Genomic DNA, 12,995 nt, shown 5'->3' on the forward strand with positions numbered 1-12,995 from the left:
GCTCCATATCTCTGGAACAGTCTCTGACTTAACCTTGATGTTCTTGAACATACTGTACTTGAGCATCACTTTGTACCGCTGCACACTTAAGCAGGACACGCCGCCTAAAACCACATGATTAGGAAGACAATCGACACAAATATCTTTGCTCCACCATCTGATCAAACTGTTCTGCAATAACATAACCTCCACTAACAGATTTAGACCCCACTGCTAGTTGAATGAACTGAGCCTCATACCATCGAATCCATGATACGCCTTGGCTCTCCTCAGGAGCTGCCTGTGATATCTTTATCTAGAATCCTTGATATCCCTTCTTTTCTCAGCTGTGAATTCATTATCTCAATACCCTTCTTGTATTAAGATGTCTCCGAACACCAAAACATGTGTTTCACGATCAACGACTTGAACACACCTGTTACTCGTTGAACTCACCATTAGCCTGATGAGTACCTGGCCATCGATGAGTATCTGGCCATTAGCTAATGGACTTTCCTGAGGACACTGCCTCAATATTCCTCTGTGATGCGACCATATATCCAGAACTCCACATGTTCTGATCCATAAATGCAATCGGTTTTTGCTGCACTTATACCTTCATGAAACTTCTTTCAGTTCCATGACCTGAGCTTAAGATGGGCCTGCTTGTGGAGAACAAGTCTTACCCTTCCTGAGATGGACAAACTTTAAGACAATTCCCTGCAATCCCTGCAATGTCTTCTAATAGTTTCTTACTTTGCATCATCTCACCATTCTCCATCTTCACTGCTCAATATTTCAGTATCTCTTGATATTTACTTCCCTTCAGTTTAACCAAGTACCTCACCACGTGTTATCTTGCATCATACTCGGCTATGATTTCGTGGTCCTCTGTATCAATCTCACTGCAGTGTACTCATGATACAAATGCCGATTTCACTTGTTTTGCCTACAAGTTACTTTATGTAAGACTCCTCTTACAAATCTCCTATGATGCCCCTTGTACTTGTTAACTGACCTTGACCCTCCTGGCTTTGACATACCGAACATATCCACGACCCTCTTGTCATGGAATAACCTTTCCTTTCAGCTCTTACTCCCTTGAGCTGACCATGTTGCTAACTGAAACTTTTACCCTACAGTTGAACCAATCAAGACATCTTCTAAACCAGTGACTCACTCCACCTGGAATCAGATTATATATATCCTTGATGCATCAATCCTTATATAATCTCAGTGGCTCCACCTGAATCAAATAACTCTTTAGAATTACCACGTCTCTGTAACTAAGTTTCTGTAACTGTTCGTTGTTCCTGTCGGCCTTTCACTGTATCTCTCATTATCCAACCCTGTGATGCTCCTGAGATTCTCCCTTACAGCTTCTCTCATGTCAAAATCGAACCCATGACGAGCTTCTCAAGATGTAATCATACATGAACCCTGACTTATTCAAGCATGAAGTTCTGACCCGGTCAAGTCTCTAAATTTCTCCTTTTGCTTATGAGCTTCGATTATTGTCGGAGAGTTCCACCTTGCCGACACTTATGGTCGTGACACCAGACTGTGTTCCTTACTCTCTCTCTATGAGTCTATTCATCTTGAATTTCTGACTCAGACATGCACGACGATTCCTCTAATTATAACTCACACACGCTTCTACTAGCTGTGGTAGCGACTTTTTTTCTTCTTGAACAAGTGTTGAGACTATGTCTCAGACCCTTATCCTCAGGATTACTAATACCCACTCAAATTACCCTAAGGAGTGAATTTCTCTCTCAAATAAGAGGTTCAGTTCAGCTACTAATCGAATCCACAAGTAGGCTAGGGAACCTATTACTAGTATTTGTATGTTTATGTTTTATATTATGTTAATTGAAAAAAAACTTAAAAACTATCTAATTGAGAATATTGCTTGAAGATATTGATGGAGTTATTAGTGCAGGTACTTATTTAGTTAATGCAGGTTATGAATTATATAGATGCCTAACAGTTATGCATGGATATATTAATAGAGCTCAACTTCTTAATCACAGTGACAGCGATGGCAATGTTTCATTGGTTAACTAACTAGATCTTGGATCTCAACTGTCGTCTTTTGATCACAAGAAGGTGTCGATCGATGATCCTATAGGGATATCGATCGATACACCTTTCGCAATATCGATCGATTGTCAGAAGACAATATCGATCGATGCTTCTAGCTAAGCCCTAGGCGCAGTTGATAATGCTCACTAGTCTCCTAGATCAGCGGTTATCATATCTCTAGCAGTCCTAGCATGACAGATTAGATTCAGGACAGGATGGTCAAGGATGCTTGACTCATGCTAATTCATAGGTTCATGTTCTAGTTAGCAAGGCTAAATAAGAATTAATGAACAATCAATCAATGAATATCACAACTTAGCAAATCTATAGTTGGGGCAAATCTCTCTAACCAATTTGAACCCTGAATCTAACAAGTGAACTACTCAGACATAGCTAAGCAATTCATGACACAAATATAGATAAAAACTGCATATAATAGAATAGATGAATCAATGGAGTTCCAATCACAAATCTCTCTATGATTTTCTCTCATAAAACTCTCTGCTGAAAATAAGAATACAATGGTGGCCAAAAGCTCTTTTGCCTCCTAACACTTAGGCAAGTATATAACTATTAGGTTAAAAACTCGTCAGGGGTAATCTTGTAATTTGGTGAAACTTTGGGTTTAAAGTCGGCTGGAACCAAGTCGCGCATCTCGCGTCTCGACATCGATCGATGGTACAGGATGTACATCGATCGATCATAATCTTCAATCGTCGAGACTTCTCTTCTGTATCGATCAACGCACCCAGATGTGCGTCGAAGGATTGCTTCTTCTTCGTATCGACCTCTAATGGTCAGCTCGGATGAAATCTCTTTTAAGCTCCTAAATGGTCCATAATCATCACTTTACTCCAAGATACTCCTGAACCTGAAAACATACATAATATGATAGAATATACAATATATAGATAGTAAAATCCTTATATACCATGGATGAAAATGGGTCAAATCCATGGTATATCAACTCCCCCAGACTTACCATTTTGCTTGTCCTCAAGCAAAAAAAACATGCATTTTCTCTGAAAAAGGTTAGAAAACAGCTGGGACTTATAGATTTAAAACACAGAAATCATCACCTCCACAATTTCGCAAACCACATCTAAAAAGTCTTAATCACAAAAGCACATTATGCATTATCCTAGCTTAGCAACCAAATTCAACTAGTCTACAACTCAGCAAATGATGTCTGACATTCCCCTCTACTAACCTCATTTCTTAGCATAAATATAAAAGTGAATGCTTTACCTTGGGAGTATCGATCACAGGATGCAAGGATTTTCAGAGAAGTATTTGAAACTGCAGGTAAAAGTTAGTTCCTAAATTCTCTCTCTCTAATTTCTCTTTTTAGTCAAAGTCTGCTTATATTACAAGATCAGTGACCAAGATTGGACAGGCTTCCATGAATTAAGACTTAATGGTGGTTACCACCAAGCCCTGTTCACTTCTTTTTGACCTATATCCAAGAATTCTTTGTGAAGCGAGCCTTAAAGATTGCCGCCTCCAAGTCCCGTTCGAATTCTTTTATTGGAATCTTTATGAATCAAGCCTTAATGGTTTTAGCCATTAAGTCCTGTTCAGATTCTTCCTAACTAAATCCTAAGTCCTAATTAAGTAATAAATTTCGGATTTTTTTTTTAACTAACTAACTACTATAGGGTCGAAATAGAGAGAGAAAATGTGATAAATGAATCTACACAAGGCGTTGCCTTCCAGGAGATCGGAAATGTGATAAAGACTTGCATCAAATTGGCGTCGTTGCCGGGATCAAACCGGGTCACCAGTGTGACAGGCGGGAATACTTACCCCTCCTTCTAGCGCCAAATTTGATGCAAGACTTTTCAAGGGTCCAAGATCAAATCAATGTAATATAAAAGATTGTCGAACCAATCCTAGGTGATTCTAAAGCAAAGGGAATGCGAGTTCATGCTTAAGCTAAGTGCAATCCGGTTTTAAAGATGGTATGAACTAAGAACTAATAAGCTAATGCAATAAAGTAATGATCTTTCTTTCTCAATATGAAGCAAGTGGATTCATAGGCTAGGCATTTGACCTTGGGTGATGAAGATCCAATCTAAGGGTGGCAAGGTATCAATCAAACACTTTCCTTATGCCTAGACACTAAGCTAAACAAGCTCTATCTCTAGATGAATGTTCTTTTGGTAAAGCAACTCAAGCATCTAACCTCTTAGGTTGAATGTTACTAAAGCAAACTTGGAGAACAAGTCCAATAGCAATATTAACTCCTTTAGCAACTAATCTCTTAAGTAAAGCAAGCTAAAAGCATTGAGGAGTTGGTTCAGGCATTTCATGATACACCTTGTGGGCAGGAAATGCTTAGAGATCTATTTTAGTATGATCAAGACTAAAATAGCATTGAGAACCCTCAACAAGCAAGGAAACAAGTAAATCTAACACTAAACACCCTAGATCTTCTCTAATCACCTTTAATCACCCTAGCCCATGAATCCAAGATTAGTCTACTCACTAGTAGACATGAATAACCCCAAAACCATGGATGATTCAAGGTTAAACATGATTAGAGAGCAAGATAATCAAGCAAAGATAAGAAATTGTGATCAAGATTAGATCTTTTTCTTAAAAGTGGCTTTTGATTAGATAGAAAATAAGATATGTCCCAACTTTGGGATTACAAGAGTATTTATATGTCTTTGGTAAACCTAATGGTTTCCATTAAAAAGTCTAAAAAGCCCCTTAAAAACATTAAAATCCGACTAAGGAAAAGATTCGACTCGGGTAAGAGGCATCGGTCACAACCCGCGCGACTCTACCCGCGTTGGAGTGTCGAGACCTTCACTTCATGCGCGCGGGTAGCTCATCCCGCGCCCTTCTTCCCGCGTCAGACCGTCGAGGCTGCTCTCTAGTCTTGCGCGCGGGTAGGCGACTCCGTGTGCTCCAACCCGCGTGACTCCATCGACTGGCTCTCTTCGACAACGCGGGAAAGGGAACCCGCGTCGCTCCACTCCGCGTCGAGGTGTCGTCTCGCTTCTTCCTCTTAGTGCGCGCGGGTTCACGATCCCGCGCCACTCATCCCGCGTGGAGGCTCTTCTTGGCTAGGCTACGCGGGTAGATGAACTCGGGGTGCTCCAACCCGCGTCGTGCTCGCCCAAAACCGAACCACCATCCCTTCTTGTACCAAAATGCTTCTAAACACCTCAATCGCTCCATAGGACACTCTGATGCCTGATAAAGACTTATGAATGCAATATGGATCCTAATATGTTTAATTCCTAATCTTTATGATCAATGTGGTATAAATGGATGGTTAAAACAATGCAAATATGCAAGATTCAGAAGCGAGCCTTGAAGATTGCCGCCTCCAAGTCCCGTTCGAATTCTTTTATTGGAATCTTTATGAATCAAGCCTTAATGGTTTTAGCCACCAAGTCATGTTCAGATTCTTCCTAACTAAATCCTAAGTCCTAATTAAGTAATAAATTTTGGATTTTTTTTTTAAACTAACTAACTACTCTAGGGTCGAAATAGAGAGAGGAAATGTGATAAATGAATCTACACAAGGCGTTACCTTCCAGACTTGTCTGAAGAATCCGATCCCATGTATACCAAGCCCCAAGACAAGCGATTATGTCAGGTTTAGTATTGGAGGTCAGCTTTGGTTCCTTCAAACAATCAAGGCAAGTGTGTATAGTTGACAGGTTGATCCACTTTAGCATCTTTAGTACTATCTGCAATCAGTAAATCTAGAATGGTGCTAAAGAGTGGTTAGACATTCAAGTATAAATCAATAATAAGATCATAGTCCCTTTCACATAGCTAAGCATAATTTATTAAAAATCTTTTTATAAGAATCAGAATAAATTATATCAGTAAACCTCCCCCCAGACTTAAATTACACTGTCCCAGTGTAACACAGTCGGAGTTATGGTGGAAACTAAATCATAAGTACTCAATGTAACAAGTTAGGAAGATAAACCTGACCGGAGTGGGAATCGATCGATGTGCATCGGTATGCATCGATCGTCGTATGTGATTGTAGGTCGATCGATGTCGACGTCTCGTCCACGGTCGATATGGTAATCATCCTACTTGGGTCTTGCAATAAATCTGAAAGAATGAAAACGAAAGTAAATACTAGTAACTAAGAAAACCAATTAAAATTACCTAATAGTGGGTTGCCTCCCACTCAGCGCTTTGTTATAGTCATTTAGCTTGACTGTGGAGGTGTGTGGCTAGTTGGTGGAAAGACAGCTACTTGTTGGGAAACAAGCATCCACCTCATCTCTGAACATTCTGGACCAAGCTGCAATGAAACTTCTTGTGGCCTCATCATTTATGGTCCATCTCTCATCCATCTTATGTATTGCATTTGAGATGTTCTGTAGCCTTTCTTGGGTGTTTTCAATGCTGAACTGATGCCATCCTATCTTGTCGTAGGCGTATGCTGATAGCTCGTTCAGTTCCTCATGCATTGACTCCATTTTGTTTTGTATCAGCTGCTCGGCGTCTGGTGTAGACGTGGTATCGATCGATGCGACCAAGTGTTTATCGGTCGATGCTGGTGCCTTACTGTCGATCGATTTGGAGCGTTCTCTGTCGATCGATGCTGATATCTGGTGTTGAGATGCGAATTGCCTCTGAATGGCTTTGACTTCCTTCTGTAACCACTCTGCATGGCTATCCAGTCCACTGAGTCTGACGTCGAATGGAAAGTAGATGTCATCACACCGCTTCTCAAACCGGTCCTCCATGGTGTCTATAGCTGTGTAAAGCTTTGATGTGATCTGATCAACTTCTGCTGCTGTGTAGGGAAGATGTTCTGTAGGTTTCTTGACGTCGAGCGATGCTCTGCGGAACCTATCGATCGATGTTGAACATTCTTCCTGAAAATCATGTTGATCATTAAGTGTGCCAATGTCCCTCTGGACATTCATCATCTGTGTAGACAAGGTGTCCAAGTATCGCATGATAGGTGAGGTGAAACGGTCGTGCATATCCTCGTATGTTTGTAACCTATCTTCCATGGCTGCGAACTTGCTGTCGATCGATGTGATGGTGCAGATATCGATCGATGTGGCTGGTTGTTGTCCTTCTTGCGAATGGTGTCCAAATCTTGCTGTAGAAGATCAATTCTCGTGCTTAACCAGTCCACGTTGTTGTTGAGAGGGTTGTATACGTCGTTAATCTTCGTGTTGATGTATGCGATCTTCCATTCATCCTTCTTCTCTGCCAAACTTTCCGGTTCTGCAGGAATCTGGGATGTCTGTGGCTTACGTCGATCGATGTTGCTTTGTTGGCGTCGATCGATGGTGATGTCGTAGCTTCTTTCTCAAGAATGTGCTGCATACTCTCAATCTCTGTCCTCATCTCTGCCATACTTCTGAAAAGCTCATTGTAACCTCTGTCCAAAGGTTGATAAGTGTCATCTACCAATGTCTTGAGTTCATCTCCTAGTTTTTCTTGAGCTCCACAAATACCAGTCACCATCTCATTAATCTCATCCTTGGTGTAGATCTCTGGTGCCAGTTTTGTAGGTGTGAAAGAAGTGGCATGTTCTGGAAGACATATGTGACTCTCCTCAAATAGGATGCTCTCTCCAGAATTTTTATGATGATGCCTTGGTAACAGGGATCATCTCACCAGCTACGCTCCTTGCATATCCAGACTCATCTCTGTAGACACCATATTCGTCCTTCTGTTCCCATCTGAACTTTCTGGCTCCATAGATGTCATAAGCGCGACGTCCACATTCGTAACGTCTATCGATCGATGGTGAAGGTGCCTTGTCGAATGATGTAAGAGCATCCTTGTTGATCGATGTTTGGCCTACTGGTTGGCACGATTGGTGTGAACCAATTTCTGTTGTGTCGGCCCTTGGATGTTCGTCTGGAACAGCTGGGATGTTGTCTGGAATGCTGCGTTGCTGCATAAACAAGTTGTCTGGTCCATTGGCCAACTGAAGAATATCTGCTATGTCCTCTCTGGATACTTGTAGAATTCTCCCATCCATAGCTCTTGCATGGCCATCTGGGTCCCTGAAAATACCAAATTCATCAGGAGTTAGAAAACCGTAATCAATACTCATATTCTTTTAGTAAATAAAGAAAGTTTAGGTTTAGAATGAGAATCGATCGATGTTGATACTGGAGTATCGATCGATGGTAGACGTTTGTCTGCTGAATTACGGTTTTTGGATCGAATGCTCTTCCTTGATGTTCCTTCTGATTTTTGTTTGGGAGCATTCATCTTTTCTGCTATGGTGTCGTGAGAAGTAATCTGGGGTGCAAAACTCCTTATATAGGTATTGGTAACCCTACTTGGAATTGGAATATTCTCTTTTTCCTTTTCAAAGGCGGCGGCTTTAATATCGATCGATGTACCTGGTGTGGTATCGATCGATGCATAAGTTCGTTTTGCTGGATGAGGGTGGGTATCGACCGATGCTGAGTAGACTCTGTCGAGCGATTGTGGAGACGTGTTGTTGAAGGAATGGCTTGAATATCTTTCATCATGCATAGCAATCTCTAGAGCTCTTTCCTTCCAGTAATCCTCATCATACTCCTCAGTAGGATCTCATTGGATGAAGGAATTACAGTCTCTAATGCAAAACATTCATGGAATCCACTGTCTGCCCAACTGCCTATTGAATAGTCATCACATCCTTTTTTGTTGGGTTGTTGAAAGGCAAAGTCTGTATAACACTGATCTGGTAATGTGAAGTGGTCTACCGGTTGATTCTCGTCGAGCGACGTGGGATAGTGTTCATTGGTTGTCGGTGACTCATTGGAATCGATCGATGAAGCAGTGTGAGTGTCGATCGATTCTGAGTACTCTGTTTCGTACTCTGCTCCACAATGGCATGCTGCAATGTAGCCAAGATCATTTCCAAGCTCCACGAGGCACAACTCGAAATAGGTCATAGTGGACGTCTGGATTTATCAGTGTCAGACACAATCTGTTGGTGTTCATGTCACATACAGCTCCTACTGTAGCCAGGAAAGCTCTTCCAAGCAGAAGTGAAGAGTTCCAGTTAAGCTTGATGTCCAGGACATGAAAATCTACTGGGACAAGGGCATTACCAATCTGTACCTCAAGGTCTCTTATGATGCCTCCTGAGCTTCTTTCTGAAAGGTCCACGAAGGTGAAAGATTCTGATGAAGGCTCTATTTTCAGACCTAGCTGGTCTGCCATAACCTTGGGTAGTATGGTGACTGATGCTCATGTGCCACAAAGTGCATGGGGAAATTCAATACCCTTCACCACACATGGTATGCGAACTTCCCAGGATCACTCTTCTTCTTCAATGTGATCCTTAGTTTCATCCTTTCCCTGACATGATGAAACATTCTCCTAATGTCCTCCTCAGTCTCCTTAGTCTCTCTGAAGAACATCCACAACCGTGTGTGTAATAAACTTCATCAAAAGGTTTCTCCACTGGGATTCTGAGGACTCTCTTAGTGAAACCATCCATCTCCTTCTCATTAGCTTCCCTCTTAAGGTTCTTAGGAATCTTCTCCTTTCTTTTCCTTAACCTTCTTCCTTCAGTTGCCTCATCAACTTTCATAGGCTCTGGTGTAGTGTCTGAAGGGTTGGTTGTAGGTTCTGGTGGGTTTGCTAAAGGTTTAGGTGGTGGTCTGAGTGCGTTGATTCGGTCACTATCAATAGATGGTAATCGCACTCGGTAGTGTGAGGTGCCCGTCGATCGATGGGAGGTGAGGGGGGTCGATCGATATCAGTCTCTCTCTGTCGTATCTCTCGGTCGTTCGACTACTGGCTCATGCCGTCGATCGATTTTGACGTAGAAAGGGGAGGGTGGGTGAGGATGTTTTTCTGTGAATTCCTCATGAGTCATGATCCGAACTGCACTACACTCCGCAGTCGTTTCAGCAGATGACGTCGATCGATGGTTAGAGTAATCCGTCGATCGATCTTCGTCATGGTCTGTCGAGCGATGTGCATCCATTGACATCGGTCGACACCAAAGTGATCCGCCGAAACTCATGGAGCTTTCAACTTCGAAGTCTCCTTCTCCAAGCTTCTCATGCTTCACCACTTGCCAGAAATCATCATCTATGATGGCATTTACGTGGTGTTTTGCTTTCTCAACTCCTGCCTCTCTAGCCAAGGCTTCTTGCCTCTTTACAGTGTCTCCAGTCTGAACCACTTGCATTTCAAGCTTCCTCACCTGAGTCCCTAAGGTCTCAATTCTTGTGTTCAGACTGTTGTAGGCAGAATCTATCTTCCCATTGAAGTCCACAGTGAGTTGTTGCTGTCCTTCCAGAACTCTGTCAAGCATTGCTTCAATCTTGCTTTCCTGAGTCTGTGGTGGTGGATTCTGGTAAATGAGTTTCCATAGCCTCTGTTGTTGTTGCTGAAAGGTTTCTGGAACTGTGAACTCTGGTTACTCCTCTGACCATTGCCATAGAAGTTTATGTTTCCACCCTGGTTTCCAGACCTCTGAAATCCAGTACCTCCAATGTAGTTCACATCTTCTTCTCCTTCCATGTCTACAGCTACTTCTCCTTCAGCTGAGCAGACCTGCTTCCTAAGAAGCTCATGAACCACATCTAACTTTGCTCTAACTTCGTCCATCTGCTCTTTCCCTAGGGATGCAACAGACTTCTTCCTCTCAAAGTCAGTGTTCTTGGTGCTGCTGCTGTTTGCTAGATTTTCTATCAGTCTCAAAGCTTCCACCGGATTCCTGGTGTTGAAGTTTCCCTCGCTAGCTGTATCAAGAGCCATCTGATACCTCAAGGCGATACCTCTGAAGAAAGTGCTCAGCAGTTGCACTTCGTTGAATCCGTGGTGTGGACAGTCTCGCTGGAAGAACTTGAATCTGATCCACGCATCTTTGAAAGACTCTCCAGTCTCCTGCGCGAATGTAGCAATTTTGCTCCTCAAGTCTTCAGCGCGTGCCTCATCGAAGAAGTTTCGCAAGAAAGCATTCTTGATGTCGGCCCAGGATGTTAGAGATCCTGTGGGTAGCTGCTTAAGCCAGTGCATCGCTTCTCCAGTCAGAGAATACTTGAAGAGCTTGCACAATAGGTAGTCCTCGGGGACTCCATCCATACGAATAGCAGCGATAAGATCCTCGAACCTCTCTAGATGGTCCATAGGATGCTCGTGCGGTAACCCAGAGTAGGGTATCTGCGACACGAGTGTGTAGTACTGAGGCTTCAGCTCGAAATTCTGCTTCTGAATCTCTGGAAGTCGAATAGCTGATCTGTTGGCGTAGTACTCATCTGGACGATTGTAGTCAGCCAGTGCCCTTGGTCGAGCAGCCTCTTCTACAGGTTGAGCAGCTCCTGTAGCATCAGTATCAGGGATTACATTCCCCTGAGCGTCTAGTTTCTGACCTGTTGCATTACGCAGATGACCATCCTGGTCATACAGGTTTCCATTCTCGTCCTGTCTGAGAATAACAATCGCAACAATGTTTCGCGACTGATGATCGATCGATGTACGCGGTGTAGTATCGATCGATGTCGAACGATGTAGATCGGTCAACGATGAAGTTCGGGTGTCGGTCGACGGTTGGGTGTGAGAATCGGTCGACGTGAAAGCTGCTGCGTCGAGCGATGTGGAACATTGGTCTTTGCGGATCGTTCGTTCCAAGTGAGCAGGATCTTCTGAGAATAGCAGGTGTTTGTCCTTGTTGCTTCTGGTACTGCTGGGCATGCACCTGAAAAGACAAGAAAAAATTTTGTGTCAGAATGGGGGTAGAGAAAAGAATAAGAATTAATAACACTAAATCTAATGGCGATCAAAGCTCCCCGGCAACGGCGCCAAATTTGATACCACTCAAATTACCCTAAGGAGTGAATTACTCTCTCAAATAAGAGGTTCAGTTGCAGTACTTAGGGATCGAATCCACAAGGAGCTAGGGAACCTATTAAATCTAGTCAAATTTTTAATTCTAAGTGTTTGTTGTTTTATTGAGCAAGTCTATTGCTCGACTAACAAGATGATTGGGGGTGTAACTTATTGGAAGATATTAGATGCAGGGTTTCTATTCAGGTGTTGGAGATTATAATCCTATAGATGCCTAACAGTTGCATGCATGATATATTAGAGCTCAACTCCTTAATCACAGTGATCAGCGATGGCAATGTTTCACTGGTTAACTAACTAGATCTTGGATCTCAACTGTCGTCTTTTGATCACAAGAAAGTGTCGATCGATGATCCTATAGGGATATCGATCGATACACCTTTCGCAATATCGATCGATTGTCAGAAGACAATATCGATCGATGCTTCTAGCTAAGCCCTAGGCGCAGGTTGATAATGCTCACTAGTCTCCTAGATCAGCGGTTAGCATCTCTCTAGCAGTCCTAGCATGACAGATTAGATTCAGGACATGATGGTCAAGGATGCTTGACTCATGCTAATTCCTAGGTTCATGTTCTAGTTAGCAAGGCTAAAACAAGCATTAATGAACAATCAATCAATGAATATCACAACTTAGCAAATCTATAGTTGGGGCTAATCCCTCTAACCTATTTGAACCCTGAATCTAACAAGTGAACTACTCAGACATAGCTAAGCAATTCATGACACAAAATATAGATAAAAACTGCATAGAATAGAATAGATGAATCAATGGAGTTCCAATCACAAATCTCTCTATGATTTTCTCTCCTAAAACTCTCTGCTGAAATAAGAATACAATGGTGGTCAAAAGCTCCTTTGCCTCCTAACACTTAGGCAGTATATAACTATTAGGTTAAAAACTCGTCTAGGGGTAATCTTGTAATTTGGTGAAGCCTTGGGTTTTAAAGTCGGCTGGAACCAAGTCGCGCATCTCGCGTCTCGACATCGATCGATGGTACAGGATGTACATCGATCGATCATAATCTTCAATCGTCGAGGCTTCTCTTTTGTATCGATCGACGTCACGGATTTGCGTCGAACGATTGCTTCTTCTTCGTATCTACCTCTAATGGTCAGCTA

The 12,995-nt window shown here is 42.4% G+C and overlaps 1 non-coding gene across 1 annotated transcript; it reads left to right on the forward strand.

The window, feature by feature from the left end:
• The first annotated feature begins 10,840 nt into the window (after nucleotides 1-10,840).
• Nucleotides 10,841-10,948, forward strand: LOC125600504. The gene has a single exon (XR_007333831.1). It is a non-coding gene; the product is annotated as a small nucleolar RNA R71 (small nucleolar RNA).
• The last annotated feature ends 2,047 nt before the right edge of the window (nucleotides 10,949-12,995 follow it).

The sequence above is a fragment of the Brassica napus genome, unplaced genomic scaffold (genome assembly GCF_020379485.1).
Source record: "Brassica napus cultivar Da-Ae unplaced genomic scaffold, Da-Ae ScsIHWf_2288;HRSCAF=2949, whole genome shotgun sequence".
In the NCBI taxonomy this organism is placed as follows: domain Eukaryota; kingdom Viridiplantae; phylum Streptophyta; class Magnoliopsida; order Brassicales; family Brassicaceae; genus Brassica; species Brassica napus.